Genomic DNA, 18,513 nt, shown 5'->3' with positions numbered 1-18,513 from the left:
TTCCAAATGAGGTAGAGGTCACTTGTATTTATAGCCTTCCAATGGTATCCACTTTGCTTTAGGGTCGAACTAATCAAATATGCACATGTGGGCTTCTAATTCAAAAGTACGCTTTCCCCTATTCGTTTTGAGTGATCTTTAGGTCGATTTTGGTCCTCTTGAAAAGAGGAATTCAATGAAATCATTATATCCATCAAGTGAGTTTTCCAAAGTGGAATTTCACCGTAGTTTCATATTTTAACAAAGACAACATTTCAAACAAGGTATGGACATTATAAATTTGTAATTGTGCCCTTTGGACCCACTAATTCATACATTACTTTTATATGATTGATGATAAATGTACTACGTCCTTACTTGGACAAGTTTGCAAAGGTATTTGTTGATGATATATTAGTTTACTCAAAAACCAAGGAGAAGCACAAAGAACACCTAGTTTTGGTGTTACAATTGCTAGGAGTACAAATTATATGCAAATATCAACAAACGTGAGTTCTTCTAGTCTCAAATTCAATATTTGGGACATATTGTCTCAAAGGAGGAAGTGGTTGTTGACCGAGAGAAGATTAAAGCCATCATGGATTGGCCAACACTAAGAAATGTCGCTAAGATTAGATCATTTATGGCCCTGGAAAATTATTACAGGAGATTCATCAACAAATTCTCTAAGATTGGTTACACAATCACAACATTGCAAAAGAAGGGGAAGAAATTTGAATGGACATTTGAATGTGTTGCAACCTTTGAGCAGCTAATAAATTACTTACTCATGCACTAGTGTTAAGAATAGCAAACCTAGACAAATATTTTGTGAATTTCACAAATGCCTACAAGGAAGGACCTAGATAAATATTCATGCAAAGCATCCAAGCAGTATGTTGTGAGTCAAGGAAGTTAAATGAGCACAAGAAAAATCACGTGAAACATGATTTAGAGATGGATTCCATCATTCATGCATCGAAGATGTTGAGACATTATCTCCTTGGGAGGAAATTCACTTTCATGATAGAGAATTGAGGTCTAAAATATTTATTTGACCAACCAAAGTTAAATATTATACGAACTAGATTTGGCCACAATTGGTGAGTTTGATTTCGAGATCGAGTACATCATAGCAAGGAAAATAAAGTTTTCGATGCACTTAGCAGGAGGTTATGACTATGTCAGGGATCAGCCATAAGTTCTTATGGAACTGGTCTCCAAGAAACAATCAAAATTGTGGGACAACAAGATGAAAAATATCAGCGATTAAAAGAAAATCTTTAGAAAGGGTCTAAACGTGAGAAAGATAAGAGATTTTGTCTCATACAGGATGGACTAATTAGATTCAAAAATAGAATCTATGAGCTAAATGAGAGCAACTTATAGAATCTCATATTGAAAGAATTTCATACAAAACCATATTCTAGCCACTCAGGCTATCAAAAGACATTAACAACCATCAATTTTTTTTATTATTGACTCGATTTAAAAGGGGAAGTGACTAACTTTATTTCTAAATACCTGGAATGCTAGTAAGTGATGGAAAAATGCAAGCACCCAACTGGATTATTACAAACTATCCCCATTCCATAATGGAAATAGGAAGTAATTTCAATGGATTTCATTACAAGGTTGCCATGGAAATCCAAGCAACATGATGCCATCATGGTCATGGTAGACAAATTGAGCAAGATTTCTCACATTGTGCCCATTAAATTGACTTACATATTCAGTGATGTGGCCCAAGTTTTTATAAAATAAGTTGTGAGGTTGCATGGAATACCCAAAAAAATCATCTCAGACTGAAATCCAAAGTTTACTTCAAAGTTTTGGAAGAAATTATTTACAACCCTCAAGACAGAGTTGGCATTCAGCTTGGTATACCATCCATAAATAGATGGGTAGACCAAGAGGAAAAACAAAATACTGGAAGACATGCTTAGATTGTATGTTATGCACCAGACGAGGAAGTGGGAAGAGTTTCTTCCACTTGTGGAGTTTTCCTACAATAATGGTAATCAAGAAGTCTTGAAAATAAGTTCCTTTGAGGCTCTCTACGAGAGAAGGTGTAATACTCCTATTTTCCAAAGTGATCCAGTGAATAGGTTCTTCATTGGGCATGATATGCTCAGAGAAATGTATGTTATCCACCAGACGAGGAAGTGGGAATAGTTTATTCCACTTGTAGAGTTTGCCTACAACAATGGTAACCAAGAATCCTTGAAAATAAGTCCTTTTGAGGCTCTCTACGGGAGAAGGTGTAATACTCGTATTAGACGGAGTGATCTAGTAAATAGGGTCTTCATTGGGCATGATATGCTCAAAGAAATGGAGCAAGAAATGGTGACCATCAAGCAGAATTTAAAGGTGGCCCAAGATAGGAAGAAAAACTACGGGGACCATTATAGAATGCACAAAGAGTTTAAAGTTCGGGAGCATTTTTATTTGCGAGTTAGAACCAAGAGAAGCTCTCTAAAAACAGAGTCATGTGCCAAGTTGGTGCCATGTTTTTGTGGGGCTATTTCAAGTTCTTGAAAGGATAGGACCAATAGCCTATAAGTTGGCCTTACCACCAACAATAAAGGTTCATAATGTTTTTCATGTTTCTTTACTCAAAAAGTATGTACAGGATGCTAATCATGTGATTGATTGGTCAATGTTACAAGTAGAATCAAAGGGAGAGTTTCAATTGGAACCTCTATGCATCTTAAATCAGAGACAAGTCGCACTCCATAATCGAGTAATTGAGCAAGCCAAAGTGCATTAGAAACACTTTGGGCCCAAGGAAGACACATGCGATATGGCTAACCATATGCAGGAAACATACCCATTTTTTATTGTCAGTTAAGCCAAGTAAATAATTTTATAAATGATTGTACATAGTTTTGTGTATAAAGATCACAATGGTTTTGTGCTTGGTTAAAGCACGGTTGTATTTGTGTTCGAGTATAGAACCCCGAGGAAGGTGTTCCTCCAAGGTGGTGGGGTTTGTGACAAAAATTTTGGTTAACCACGTCCCTGATTGTAAATATTGTGATTATTTGTTGTAATTAACTAAGGTTGGGACAAGGATTTCAGAGCTTGGGGAGGGAGATTGTTGGGAAATTAGAAGAGGCTTGATTATTTAATGACAATGATGGGAGGATAACTAATATGCCTGTTATCACCCCAAGAAACTCTCCTAGGTTGTAGCTCGAAGATGCTCGGGAACATTACAAACTCAACTCGATGTTGGAAATGTATGAATGGAAGGAATGATGCTTGTTCAAGCCAGATAACCACTTCTACTTTGCTTGAATCCAGACATGCGCGAACACCCCCAGACTACAAGGCTTTAGACCACCAAGTACTCACAGTTCAGAGATTGGGTAAATACGGAGAATACTGATCACACCAGCAGATGCAGAAGACCTTGTGATGGCCGGCTGCAACCAGTAAAGAGGTCTGCAAATCTAATTCCCTAGTGCACAGACAGGATGACAGCTCTCTGCCACTAAGTGAAAAGAAACATGATTAACACATTCACTAATACATGCAAGATTTAAACACAGAGGTAGAATGATAGCTCCTCTAATGCTATACACCAAGAGTTCAGGAAAACTGCATATCAGGCACAGCCTAGAACAGAAGAAGAATGGAAAGTGATCAATTAACAACAAAAAAAGTTTGTATTAGCTGAAAATGAAGACGAGGCACTGCAAGTATCAAAGTAGTTACAGTTTCTAGAAGTTGAACCTTACATCAAAACAACAACCATCAACCCTGATTACATCTTGTTTCTGGATATATATAGAATTTGGATACAAAAGAACTTGGTCGTTCTAAGTATGGGGAGGTCATAATCGACCACCAACCGCTTTAACTGCCTAATGGAGTCTCTGGTGCGATTTGCCTGCTTCAGTGAACAAATCCGATCTTCTCAGGTGCTCTGTTGTCCTTCTCGGGAAGGTGGAGTGTCATATGGGATGAAGTCTCATAAATGTTAAATGCATTTACCTGATCGAGTTCTATCCTTTTTCTTCTCAGCCCTACTATCTCTTGAATGCGGTGGTTGAGAAGGAAAAGCACCAGGTACCGGTAGACGGTCGTCTTCGTCCTTCGGGCGCACGAAACGGGTCAAGGACGTGTATGGCTTGGCGAGTGTACGAGCAAGATGGAAGAGGGAGATCCGTTGTCAGATCAAGCAGATAGACGATAGGGATCGCTCGACGGAGGGTATCAGGAGATACGGAGGCGGAGTGAGCGCGAGCCGTTGGATCTCGGGAGGGCAGAGCCAACGGTCATCGAACGGAGGAGACGCGCGGGAGTTAACGTGTAGGGACAGAGGATGGGCGGTAAATGGTATTTCCCGCACCACCATTGACAGTCGGGCAGTAAAGGTACAATGGCGCGCGATCCCATTCAACGTGTGACGCGTGGCGACGAGGAGCGGGTGAAAACACTTTTCATCGCGAGTTAACGTGTCGTTGGTTCGTGGGAGTGGGGGAAGCGAACGCCGTCCGATCACGGTGGAGATGATCGGACGGCGGGGGGTTGATCGCACGGGTTTTCGTCGGATGTGACAGGGAAAGAGCTTGTGAAGGCATGCGGTCATGTGAACACAGTTATATGATGGTTTAAGCTCCGCGCTCGGGGGCCTGGGGGAGCATGGGTTTATACAGGGTTTTAGAGGTAAAACGGAGGTAGCGGGGGTTATGAGAGTGTAAGCGGCGTGAAGGAGAAGGAGGAAGATGACCGGTGCGAGTCCTCTTTGAGTGTAAACAACACAGCCAGCCCTGTATTTGACCCTCAAAATGTCAAGGTATGTGGCAGCGCTAACACTGGCTCCTTTTGGGGATGAGATCCTCCCTGTGAGGTCTCTAGAACTACAGAGCCTTTCCTATGAAAACAAATTAGCAAAATTTCCTAGTGTTCCATTGGGCATGGAGTCTAACTGAACCTATACTAAAACAACATATTTACAATTTTAAGGCCAAAAGACCTTAAATAACATAAATTTTCAGAAAACGCCCATTAACTGGGCCATCAAAAAATGTTTCCCCTTCCATACTTTGCAGCATGAAAGTATTGTTCCCTTGGATCTGGGAGATGATAAAAGGCCCTGTCCAAAAAGCATCAAACTTCCCATGGTTGCCTTTCTTCTCTTTCAGGGCATCCCACTTAAGAACTAAGTCCCCAACCTGAAAACTATTTGTTTTGGTCATTCTGTCAAAAACTTCCTTAATTCTCTGTTGATGCGTTGCTGACCTTTCAACCAGTTGTTCTCTGATTTGATGTACCTATGCTAAATCAGTGATCCTTTTTGCCATGTATTCTTCCTCATCCTGCTCTTCTTGCAAGAATTTTTCCACTAGGAGGGTTAACTGAATCGAGAATACAGCTTCAGTGCCATATACCAGCTTGAATGGATAATTCCCTGTGGATTTATTGGTGGTCACTCTGTCAGCCCATAGTGCATATTTGAGCTTAGAATCCCAATTCTTTTTGTTATCTTCCAATAGCTTTTTAATTATCCTTATAAGACTTTTGTTGGAAGATTCTACGAGACCATTGCCTTGAGCGTAAGATGAGGTGGAATGAACCAGCTTAATGTCCATTGAGTCACACATGTCCACCAATTCTTTTGCCCTGAAGGTTGTTGCATTGTCTATGATCAATTTATGTGGACAACCAAATCTAGTCAAGATATTCTCTGTCAAGAACCTCATGACCACATGATGATCAACCTTTCTGGAAGGGATTGCTTCAATCCATTTAGCGAAGTAATCTGTGGCTACTAATATCCATCTGTGTTGGCCACTGAAATGTGGATTGATTTCTCCAATGAAATCCAAGCTCCACTACTGAAAAGGGCCACTAGAATGTATGGTTTAAGGGCAAGGACTTCAATTGTTGTTTTCCTTCAAATCTTTGGCACATGTCACATGATTTAACAAATGAAAAGACATCAGCAAACAAGGTGGGCCAATAGTATCCAGCTCTGAGGATTTTGTGAGCTGTAGTTTTCCAATAATGATTCCCTCCACACAGGCTGGAATGAAATTGTTGCATGACTTCAATGGATTGTTCTTTGTCCAGACACCTCAAAAAAAATTTGGAGGGGTCCCTCCAGTAGAGCAGATTTTCATGGATGCAATATCTAGCTGCCCTGAGCTTAATAGTTCTAGTTTGGCTTGAACTAAGACCTAGAAGAACTTCTAGCATCAACAAGAATTGAGCTATTGCAAAGTACCAATCACAAGAAGCTAAATTTTCTGCCAATGACTGATTTTTCCCTAGTTCAGTTGTTTCTTCTTCTGTCTGACCATTCCCTGAAATCATGCTCATGAGATTTATGTCCAGCGTTCTGCAATTTTCTTCTGCCATCAGTTTGGCAAGGCCCTAACCTCTAACCAGTTTGGTGGGCTTCAATTCTATGTTAAATTCAATCAGCTTTGCAATCCATTTAGCCCTTCTTCCATCAGCATCAGGCTGCGTTAGAACATATTTTATTGAAGCAGAGGGTACATATGCAATTATCTTGGAATGCAGAATGTAAATTCTGAAAGCTTTCAAAGACTTGATAAGAACATATGCATGTTTTTCAATGATATCATACTTTAGCTCAGCATCCCTTAATGTTTTGCTAAAAAAAACACTGGATGCTCTGAGCCTTCTTCATCTGCTTGCAATAGAACTACTGCAAAGGTGTCTTCAGAGGCAAATGAAAATATATATGGAACTCCTTGCTGTAATCTGGAATTTTTAAAATGGGAGCTTCCACTATAGCTTTCTTAATGGACTCAAAGGATCTTTTTGCTGCATCAGTCCATTTTATCTCTGACCCCTTTCTCAACATGGAGGTAATGTGCTTTACAAGTTTTGAAAAATTAGGAATAAACCTCTATACAAAATTTATCTTGCCCACAAAGGACTACATATCCTTCTTTGATCTCGGGACAGACAAAGTCCATATTTCTCTTACTCTTTCTGGGTCAATTCTGACACTTGCAGCAAAAACAACATGCCCTAACAGCTTTCCCTCCTCTAAAGCAAACTGTGACTTTTTAGGATTGAATGAAATCCCAAACCTTCTGCAATTCAGGAACACCCTTTTCAGATGCTGCAAATGGTCTTGATGGCCGCTGGAGTATATTGTTATATCATCAAGGTAAACAAGGACAAATTTATCCTTCTCTCTCACAAATGCTATATCCATAGCTCTCTGAAAGGTGGCTCCAGCATTCATCAACCCAAAAGGCATCTTAGAATACATAAAAGTGCCCCAAGGAGTGGTGAATGCAGTCTTCTCTTGGTCATCTGGATGTACAGCAACCTGATTATACCCTGAAAATCCATCCAGAAAAGACATCACTTTGGCCCCTGAGACCTTCTGCAGCAAATGCTCCATCTTGGGTAGAGGATAATTGTCTTTTTTAGAGCATTTGTTTAAGTTTTTGAAATCAACGCAAAGCTTGATTTCTCCACTCTTCTTCCTCACCACTACCAAATTGGCTACCCATTTTGAATATCTGAGGGGGACTATGATTTTGGCAGCCAGTAACTTCTTTATTTCTTTTTCAATCAAAAGGAGGAGCAAAGGATTTATGGGCCTCAACTTCTACTTAAAAGGGATGGTGTCTTTCTCTAAAGGGATTTTATGCTGAATGATCTTTTTTTCATAAGTTTTCAGGTCACTATATTCCCAGGCAAAGACATCAGCAAATTGCTTCATTAAATCGCAGTATTCAACACTATGGGCAGTAGATAGATGAGTGGACAGATTTATGTATCTGGGCTGATCTGGACTCCCTATATTATGCTTACAGATTGTAGATTGGTATTCTTTTTGGGCAGCCTTATAAGGCACGTCATTTTGGTCAAACAACTTTTTTAATGGAACTAGACCCTTAGGTATATGATCGTTGGGCAGTTGGACAATGCTATCTTTACCAATTCTGTTTCTAAGCCGAGACTGGGGATTTTCTTGCAAGGCTTCATTCTCTTGGTCAATTTTTATTTCAGAAAATTCATCAATGACTTGCAGAAACCTATTCACTTCATCATCATCTTCAAAAAATTTCCAATGCCAGACATTATCAGGCAAGGATGATCTCTATTTCAACTGGACTTCATAAACTAGTTTGAGAGGCAGGGGAGGGATAAACATGCTAGCAGACACAGTAAGGGAATCAACAAGCTGATTTTTTACTCTAGGGATATATGAGATACAAAGATTATCAAAAGAATCTTTAAGTCTCCATACCTCATCTCTGTATGCTTTCAGCCTTGGGTGCTTTTCTTGGAATGTTTTATTCACTTGCTGAATGATAAGATCAGCATCTCCAAACACTTTTATGTCCCTGATTCCTCTGTCTTTAGCTGCATTAAGACCCAATATCAGAGCCTCATACTCTGCTATATTGTTCGTGACTTGAAAGACTAGCTTAAAAGACAGATGAGTGCTTTCCTGTTTTGGAGATATCAACACCACCCCTGCTCCTGCAGTTTCCCTAGAGCATGCTCCATCAAAGAACATCTCCCAAACCTGACTTCCTTGCTCTCCCTCAACCTGATTCACTGGTTTCTTGATCTGCATTGAAGCCTTCTGGGATTCTTCAATTTGGAGAATACAAGCTCCAAATTCAGTGTCCACGACATAGATAGGATGATTAGAAGGACTCTTCTCATCACTGATGATGTAGGCCAGTTGTGCTGCTCTGTACAATCCCCTTCTTTCCCCTCCAAAAACTGGGACAGTGGCATACGATAAATCATTTTGTAGTGTCCCACCTAGTCTCTTAATCCACCCTCTGGATAGTAGCATGCCAAACTTAGGAGGGACATCTGCTACCACAATATCCATGATCATGCTCTTCATGGGAAACTAAGTGAGTGTAATGGCCAGATCTTTGATTAATCCTAGGTATTTTACCTTTTTTGAATCAAATGAGAATAAGTCATGATATGGTCTAGTGATATCAAGGCTTAACTCTTCCATGACAGCTTTAAGCATCAAATTGTGGCTGGCCCCCATGTCTAGCAAGCAATTGTGGAGGATTTTGTCATGAATGGTCAAGGAGACATAAAATGATAGAAAATTATCATCAGCAAGTTTAGTCATCGGGCTAAGCACAACTGCATGCTTATCATCTTGCAAATTGACACAGTCAGTGGAGGTTTGTGTGCCTTTCAACTCAAGAGCCTCAAGGATAGGTTTTCTAAAAACTTCACTCTTTGCTAATTCTATCAGAGGTGCAGATATTTTTAACTTCTAGACTTCTGACTCAAAACTGAAAGGGGAAGGGGACTTATCAGGACCTCTTACCTCTTGTGTTGGTGCTTTGAGGATGACTGGATTAGCTGTTGGCTTCTTCTGTCTGATATTTTGTTGCTCTGTTTGGATAGCAGCTCTTGGGGCAGGGCTCTCCTTGACATTGTTTGCTTTTGACCTCAGATTGTATCTTTGTTGTTCGCCAGTCTGCAGAATAGCCTCTCTGTCCCACTCTTGACTGGTTTGGTCCTGTAGTAATGATTCTTCATACGCAACCAATGTCAAAAAGGCAGCACTGCCTTTGTCTTCCATGCAATGGATTTCATCCTCTTCTTCAAACCGCTCCTCCTCCATGACTACGTTCTGGAAAGGAGCCTTAACCTTTTGTTTTTCATTTGCATCTTTACCCCTTTGAATGATTTGCAACTGTTCATTTGCTCTTCTGAATGGATTTGTATTTCTTGGAGCAAATGTGTTTTGAAACCTTGCTTTCCCAGAAATGTACTCAACTTTCAGCTTAGATATCTCAGCAGCCAATGACTCTATCATTTTAGTCATTTTATCTAATTTGGGTTCTGGAGATGAAGCAGAGGAAGAAGAAACCTCACCTCTCTGCCTTCTTCTATCAGCATGACTTTTAAACTTTTCTGCAGCCATGATATTAGATTCAACCTCTAGGGCTGCATCTTGCATATCAGCGAGAGTGGCACATCTTCTTTCTCTCAAAAGCAGGCAGAAATCCGAGTCAAAAGCATTGGCATAAGTGAATTTGGCAGAGGTGGGGGTAGGCTTTACTTCAGCTGGTATCTTACTATACATACGATTAAATCTTTTATTAAAATCAGGCAATGATTCTCCATTTTCCCTCTTCAGGTTTCCAAACTTCGTATGGTAATAGAGCAAATCTTTCCTATCCCCCCATTGTTTCAGGAATGCATCATCGAATGCTTCGATATCTGCTATGGACCTATGGGGCAGTTCTCTGAACTATTTTCTAGCCTCTCCATCAAGGCTTTGGACAAACACTCTCATCCACATATCATCTTCACTGATATCTAAGTTATCAGCGTAACTATGAAAAGACTCAAGGTGTTCTTCAGCTATTTCTCCCTCTATACCAGTGAATTTGGGCATATATTTCTGATATTCTCCTGCAGGCATGGCATTCAAAGGAACAGACAAGACCAAGGGTCCATACCTAGCAGCTATGATTCTTTCCATCTTTGTGGGAGCTTGCTGACCTGCCATTACTGGAATAGGTGGAAGGATACTGGCAAATTGAATGGTAGGGAGTAATGAAATAGATGACAGACACAAAGGAATGTGATGGACTATATGGGAGGCTTTCTTTGGACTGAGATCCAAAGGGGAACTAACTGAACAAGGAGCTTTATGAATCTCTGAAGGTATTTATTTACTAACAATGCTAGGCTCCAAATCTTCAAACTATATGTCCTCAGCTATAACCTTCTCTTTCAGAGATGCATAAGTTTTCTCAGGCTTACCTGATCCTGATGCTCCTTTCTGTGTTGTTTTCCCTCGCTTAGCAATCTTCTCAGGGTCAGGCACTGGGTTAGTTGGTGATTTCTGAGGATTTCTCCGGGTATGCCTCACAAACCGAGCCAGAATTGTAATGCAGAGTCGCCACTAGGTTGGTTCTCTAGTAGAGTCGCCGGATAGATGATTACAACCATAAATGTGTCTAGACTTTGTCTATCACAAATCGTGGAACTGTGTCATTCTCCCAGGGAAGTTAAGCTTCAATCTCCTCCCCAGCAACGACACCAATTAATGTTATCACCCCAAGAAACTCTCCTAGGTTGTAGCTCGGAGATGCTCGGGAACATTACAAACTCAACTCGATGTTGGAAATGGATGAATGGAAGGAATGATGCTTGTTCAAGCTAGATAACCACTTCTACTTTGCTTGATTCCAGACATGCATGAACACCCCCAGACTACAAGGCTTTAGACCACCAAGTACTCACAGTTCAGAGATTGGGTGAATACGGAGAATACTGATCACACCAGCAGATGCACAAGTCCTTGTGATGGCCGGCTGCAACCAGTAAAGAGGTCTACAAATCTAATTCCCTAGTTCACAGACAGGATGACAGCTCTCTGTCACTAAGTGAAAAGAAACCTGATTAACACATTCACTGATACATGCAAGATTTAAACACAGAGGTAGGATGACAACTCCTCTAATGCTATACACCAAGAGTTCAGGAAAACTGCATATCAGGCACAGCCTAGAACAGAAGAAGAATGGAAAGTGAGCAATTAACAGCAAAAGAATCTTCTATTAGCTGAAAATGAAGACGAGACGCTGCAAGTATCAAAGCAGTTATAGTCTCTAGAAGTTGAACCTTACATCAAAACAACAACCATCAACCCTGATTACATCTTGTTTCTGGATATATATAGAATTTGAATACAAAAGCACTTGGCCATTCTAAGTATGGGGAGGTCATAATCGACCACCAACCGCTTTAACTACCTGATGGAGTCTCTGGTGCAATTTATCTGCTTCAGTGAACAAATCCAATCTTCTCAGGTGCTCTGCTGTCCTTCTCGGGCAGGTGGAGTGTCATATGGGATGAAGTCCCATAATTGTTAAATGCATTTACCTGATCAAGTTCTGTCATTTTTCTTCTCAACCCTACTATCTCTTGAATGCAGTGGTTGAGGAGGAAAAGCACCAGGTACCGGTAGACAATCGTCTTCATCCTTCGGGTGCACGGAACGGCTCAAGGACGTGTATGGCTTAACGAGTGTATGAGCAGGACAGAGGAGGGAAATCAGTCGTCGGATCAAGCGGATAGACGGTGAGGATCGCTCAGCAGAGGGTATCAGGAAATACGAAAGCGGAGTGAGCGCGGGCCGTTAGATCTCGGGAGGGCAGATCCAACGGTCATCGAACGGAGGAGACGCGCAGGAGTTAACAAGCGAGGACGGAGGATGGGCGGTAAATGGTATTGCCCGCACCACTGTTGACAATCAGGCGGTAAAGGTACAATGGCGTGCGATCCCATTAAACGTGAGACGCGTGGCGACAGGGAGCAGGCGAAAACACTTTTCATCGCGAGTTAAGGTGCCATTGGTTCGCGGGAGCGGGGGAAGCGAATGTCGTCCGATCGCAGCGGAGATGATCGGACAGCGGGGGGTTGATCGCATGGGTTTTCGTCGGATGTGACAGGGAAAGAGCTTGTGAAGGCGCGAGGTCGTGTGAACACAGTTATATGATGGTTTAAGCTCCACGCTCAGGGGCCTGGGGGAGCATGGGTTTATACATGGTTTTAGAGGTAAAATGGAGGTAGCAAGGGTTATGAGGGTGCAAGCAGCGTGAAGGAGAAGGAGGAAGGTGACCAGTGCAAGTCCTCTTTGAGCGTAAACAACACGGCCAGGCCTGTATTTGACCCTCAAAATGTCAAAGTATGTGGCAGAGCTAACAATGCCTTATATGGGATGACTACACCATTGATTTCAGTTGGGGAAGAAAGGACAAAGGCCGTACCTCCCTTGGAAAAATTCACAAGTAAAAAGGGACAAGACCGTGAAGGTGGGTTGCATTGGCAAAGAGGTTGGCTTTTGCAAGTGCACGACCATGTAACCGTATACGATTGCAACAGAAGTAGAGAGAGGGGATAACATTGAAGAGAGAGTATGGCCTAGCATATTTGAAAGGTTGGGAAAAAGAAAAACATAAGGCTCATTCACGTCAGAGGGAGATTAGGCATCCTAGGAAAAAAAATGTTGAGAGAGTTCAAAGGAGGAGATCTCTCTAGTGGTAGCTAGCCGAGGAAACCCAAGAGGGCTTTCTGGATGAGAATCATAGAGCAATGGCTTGCGTCTGAGGTCGATAAAACCACTGGAACTAGCTGGTTGAGAACTACTGGTGGTAAGGGGCACTCCAAGACTAGTTGGGATGATAACGCCTTTGTAACCTGAGGATGAGAACACAGGTATAACACAACTGAGAGGTCCATGGGAAGACACGCTCTCATCCTTACCGTAGTAACACGACTAATAATCCTCCCTTAATACTTTTGTAATTTAAACATAGACTCTTTGTGCTTGCAAGAACCCCTGCATTGATGTTGATTAGGTTAAAGGCCTCTATGGTGTAAAAGCTATGAGTTGTTGAGAACACCTGGGAAAAGAAAACTTTGTTCATGATATGTGAGTGACAATTAAGAGCTCCTAACTAAGCACTTTGTCTCAAGCTCTAAAATCTAGCTCAGGGGTGATTGGTTGCAAGAAAGGTTGCAGTGCAGGCTGAAGTTCCAATCTCAGTTGTCAGGTTATTCATTATAAGATAAGTGCTCACCTATGTCTTGTGCATTAAATATTGAATAGTACATATATGTTTATTTTGTCAATTCAATGCTTATGCTAATTATGAGGGATGTGATTTCCTATATGAATATGGAATGTTGATTTCCTGCGTAAGTTTTGAAGAATGGATGATTCTTGTATTTGTTTTATGATCTTGAATTTCACTCATTTCTAGTTCTAATCTAAGTATGAATCTCAGTGTTAATATGAGCCTGAAAATCAGTCCAAATTACCTAAGTATGAAAGATATGGGTAAATCTCTATTATTAACTAAGTTAATGTGTTGAAATGATTGGTGTAACAGACTTGTATGTGTGTGTGTGTGAATGTTGTAAAGCTCAGGAGAGATGGGCTTATGTATTTACACCTATACATTGCAAACCTCAAGAGAGGTAGTTCTTATATAAAATATAAGCTTTGGAGGGATAACCCTATCAATGGTATGTCGCAGGTTGTAAGCATTTATATGTGTGCATGTCCTTATATGTGAGCATTAAAGCTCAAGAGAGATAGATCCTTCCATATATTACAAGCTCAGGAGGGAGTTGTGCAAAGCAAAGAAATTAAGTGTTGGAGCGCACTTGGCCACCATAAACCCACATACATATGTTAACGTTGGGTGACGACCGATTTACGTTTGGAGATAGAGAGAAGTGGATGGTAAGAGACGGAGATAAATTCTCAGCTCAGGACCTTGGAGATTTTCGAATGTGCGCACAATTAGTTTTGGGCGAGAGACATAGGCCAAGATGGAAGGCTTACCCGTTAAGAAATGACAAAAGTTTTTGTCTCAGGCCTCAAGGCCAGCGAAACCACAAAAACACAAAAAGTATTTTATAATGGGGAATCATATTTTTGCAAGGGCATAGGACCCTATTGGGACCCTAGCCATGTGATGTGATGACATGTACCTAGGCTGACGGGGTGCCATGGTGGCATGACACATGGAAACTAGATATGGCCTTTTGGTGGGGTCAAGTGATCCAAATTTAGGTGGCATGTGGTGCTCCCAAAGGAGGCCACGTGGATAGGATGATGTCCGCGTAACGTCCTTATGGTGGTAAAGTCACCTCGGCGGTTCAGTGGGGGTGGCAACAAGAAATGGGCAAGGTTCTATCCCAAGACAGAGAAATTTCCCATCAATCAACGTGCAAATCATCGTTAGGGTGACATCATCTCAGGCATTTCCCCTAGGCAACAAAATGAAATGGTTGAGATATGTCATAACCGGAAACCTCAATTTGCAATGCCACGAAAGGGAGTGGGGGCCATGTTATGGTGATGTGGCTTATACCATGATGGAATAACCACAAAGTTGTATGTTGATGTGGACCCGTTCGAAGATGAGATGGCATTGAAGTGAAATGCCATATGTGTACCATGTGGGGACCACGTGGGTGTGACGTGGAAAAACCCAGTGACATGGCAAGGGGTGATTGACCAAATTTTTGAATAGCCATATTACTTGATCTGAGAGTTAGATTGAGGAACAAATTATATCGCCACAGATCTCTCGATGAGTCAGACATAGTGGCGATGTTTGTTTTAACTTTGAGGAGTTTGACATATGACGAAATTTTAAGACCCCATTTCCATGACATGACTATGGAGGTCAGGTCAATGATAGTAACATCTCCTTCTACCCTTAGGATGGGCTATGTGGTGGAAGGGGGTTTGTTTTTTTTTTTTGACTTTAACAGTTAAATTGCATTGATAGTCGACAAAACAGCTGCCACGTACTTGGATAATACATTGTTGTTTGACCAAGAATTTCTTGTTACACAGAAAGGGGTTTCGCACTTTGAAACAGCAAGAGGTGTCGCCTTTGAGGTCGGACCACGATTGAAGGTGCTTGCCTTGTCTCTGCTCTGGAATCAAAAGCTTGTAATACTGCAGTTGTTAACAATGAAGACCGGTGCCCTCACGCACAACCCAAGACCACCAACCGACCTATGCCCAACTTAGGTTGAATCCTTAACGAATTACGGGATGATAATCCAATATGCTACAACAAAGCCCTCGGTGCTCATACCATAATCATCAGCAACTATAGTGCATACATAGAATGTACCCTTCATGCAATTAGATCAAACCTGGAACTTGTTGTCTACTTGTCTTCAGACATTCACTCTCTGTCAAATGCATCTAATGAGGACTGAGCTTCCAGTGCATCTAATGGGGACTGAGCTTCCAGTGCATCTAATCATTTCTGTATTGATTGCCTACCAATGGATCCAGGTGCGAATGATGGGCAAACTGTGACAGGAACAGTCGATCAGAGATTAACCTGAGAATAGCCTGTTGCAGAAGCCCATTGTTACTAGTACAGGTGCGATCCCCCAGTGCAGCAGAGTGAACAGATTTGCTGAAAGTGAAGGTCTTAAGAAGATTATGGAATGATGCAGAGAGACTCTTCAGAATTGACTGAAAGAGTTCTTTGGCTACGGGCTGAGCCAAGATTGGCTTCCAGATCAGCTTGTGAATTCAGATGTCTCAGAATATGATAAAAGGATATTTTCCGAAACTTGGCCAGAATGAATCTAATTTTCTTGAGAATGAGGACTAAGTGGATCTGCGAAGGATTCAAAAGGGAGTTCAGCGCTTGAATGATAAGTCTGGAGTCACCGAAGACCGTCAGAGAGTGAATGTTCTGATTTAGAGCCAGAGAAAGCCCCTGCCACAGAGCCAGAGCCTCAGCTCTGTTATTTGATTCGAATCCCAGACCCCAATGATACCTGAGCAAAGTAGAGCCATCAGGATTCAGAAGAACACCGCCCCCACCTGCAGCCCCAGGGTTGCCTTTAGAGGCCCCGTCGAAGAAGAGACAGTGGTCATCCAGAGCAGATCGCCACTTTATAAACTCCTGTTCTTCCAGGCGAATTTCCCACATAGCATGGAAAGAGGCCGGGGAAATAGGATTGATTTGATAATTTGGAGCAATATCTTTCAACCAAAGCTCCTCCTCACTGTCCAGAATTGCTTCATTCCTTAAAGCCGGTTTAGCATCCAAAGTCTCTCCCAAGAGTGCTTTAATTTTGGAGATAACGTTGTTTGTAGTGTAGATTTCACCCCTGAACAATCTGTTGTTCCTTTCCAACCATAACTTCCAGCAGGTGTATTTAGGGATCCACATCCAAGCAGTCTTAAGAAGGTTTTTTTATTGAGGCAGAACGAAGATAACTTGGCCCACTCGTGAAGTAGATTTGGAATATTTCTTGGCAGCTCAACCTTGTCAGCCCTTGACCTCAGAACCCCCTTCCAAACAGCGTTGGCAAAAGGGCACAACAACATCAGGTGATTAGCTGTTTCTTCCTCTGACATACACAAAGGGCATCTTGATGGCCCTTCCATTCCACATTTTCTCATATTATCTCTAGTGAGAATACTGTTGTGAGCTAACGTCCAGCAGAAGAAGTCTACTTTTGGGAGCGAAGGGAAGGCCCAAATAAAATTCCATTGCGTTGGGCCAGGAGGGACATTAGGAACAGCAATCAAACTTTTGTAACCTTCAGAAACCGAGAAAGAGCCAGAATGGGAGCCTCACCCTCTTTTATCCTTAGCTGTTGCTGAAATGGGAGATTTTCCTTGGAGTTTGTCTAAAAGTAACGAAGCTTCAATTTGCAATCGATGTGGAACCTCTCCCAGGTTCCAGCTGTCCCACCGTCTACCAGAATCCTCCGTCCAGGTGGATATGTCCCAAAGGGTTTCCATATTGTTGGACTGTAGCCAAAATTTAATATTTGCAAGGCCTTCTATATGGTTCAATGGTTGATCTCCTAGGATCTGGTCTTCCCATATTCTGATTTTTTTCCCATTACCTGGGATCCAGTAGAGATTGGAACTGAAATGCTCCAGAGCAGAGAGACAAAGCTTGAAAATTGGGGAACCTTTGGTGGTTTTTGGCGGATGATCCAAACATCTCAAACGCTGACCTTGAAAATATTTCTTCCACAGGACTTCCTTACTCCAGCTAACTTTCCCAGCTACAATATTCCACAGGATTTTAGAGCCTAGTGCGAGATTTTGTGCAGCCAAATCTCTCATTTGCAGACCTCCTTCCAGGGTTGGCCTCTTAATGGTGTCCCAATTAACTAAATGAAGTCTTCTTTCATTATTTTTCCCCCCTTCCCAAAGGAATCTCCTCAGAATACCATCCATTTTACTGAGGAAGGTTTTGGGAGCAAGTAGAATGGAGTGCTGAAAAAGAGGCATACTTATTAGAACAGATTTCATAAGAATTATTTTCCCAACAGTGTTCAGCCAGGAGGCTCCCCAGGCTTGTATTCTAAGCTTAAGCTTGTCTAAGAGGGGCATCCAGTGGGCAAATTTAGGTATGGATTTGAAGATTGGTATCCCAAGATATTTGAAGGACTCCCAGGTCTGACAAACTTTCATCTCAAGGAGCCTAGCAATGCCAGCCAGATCTTTGACCGAGCAGTTCCAGCCATAGATTGTGCTTTTTAAATAGTTTATCTTGCTGCCGGAGGCCTCCTTATAAATGTCCAATTCCTTCTTAAAAGATCTGGCCGAGTTAATGCTCGCTCCTCCAAGGAGCAGAGTATCATCGGCAAATTGGGCATGGTTTATGTCTTTAACATTATGCACCATTCTGAGGCCTGGCAGAGTTTGGACTTGTTGACAAAAGTCTAGCTGGAAACTAAGCACTGAGGCTTGAATAGCATAGAGGAGAGGGGACAGCGGACAACCTTGTCTTAATCCCCTAGATGCATTAAAAAAATCAGTAGATCGGCCATTTACCAGCGGCGCAATCCAAGGAGAGGCAATGCAGGCTTTCACCCAATTTATGAAGGTTATTGAGAAGCCCATTTTCTTCATAACAGTGAACAGGAAGTCATGCCTCACCCTGTCAAAGGCATTTGCCAGATCGAGTTTTATCACCATTCCTTTCTCTTTTCTTTGGCAACTTGAATGAACTGCCT

General features: G+C 41.8%; 1 pseudogene; it reads right to left on the bottom strand.

The window, feature by feature from the left end:
- LOC149238359 (glucan endo-1,3-beta-glucosidase 3 pseudogene) overlaps nucleotides 1-15,888 on the bottom strand; it is a 94,624-nt pseudogene extending 78,736 nt beyond the window's left edge.
- Nucleotides 15,889-18,513: the final 2,625 nt, after the last annotated feature.

The sequence above is a fragment of the Pinus tabuliformis genome, chromosome 8, assembly GCF_031772625.1.
Source record: "Pinus tabuliformis cultivar Carrire ecotype Pingquan chromosome 8, CPIR1, whole genome shotgun sequence".
In the NCBI taxonomy this organism is placed as follows: Eukaryota; Viridiplantae; Streptophyta; class Pinopsida; order Pinales; family Pinaceae; genus Pinus; species Pinus tabuliformis.
The sequence above is the reverse complement of the archived record's forward strand: the minus strand, read 5'-3'. Positions and strand labels throughout refer to the sequence as shown.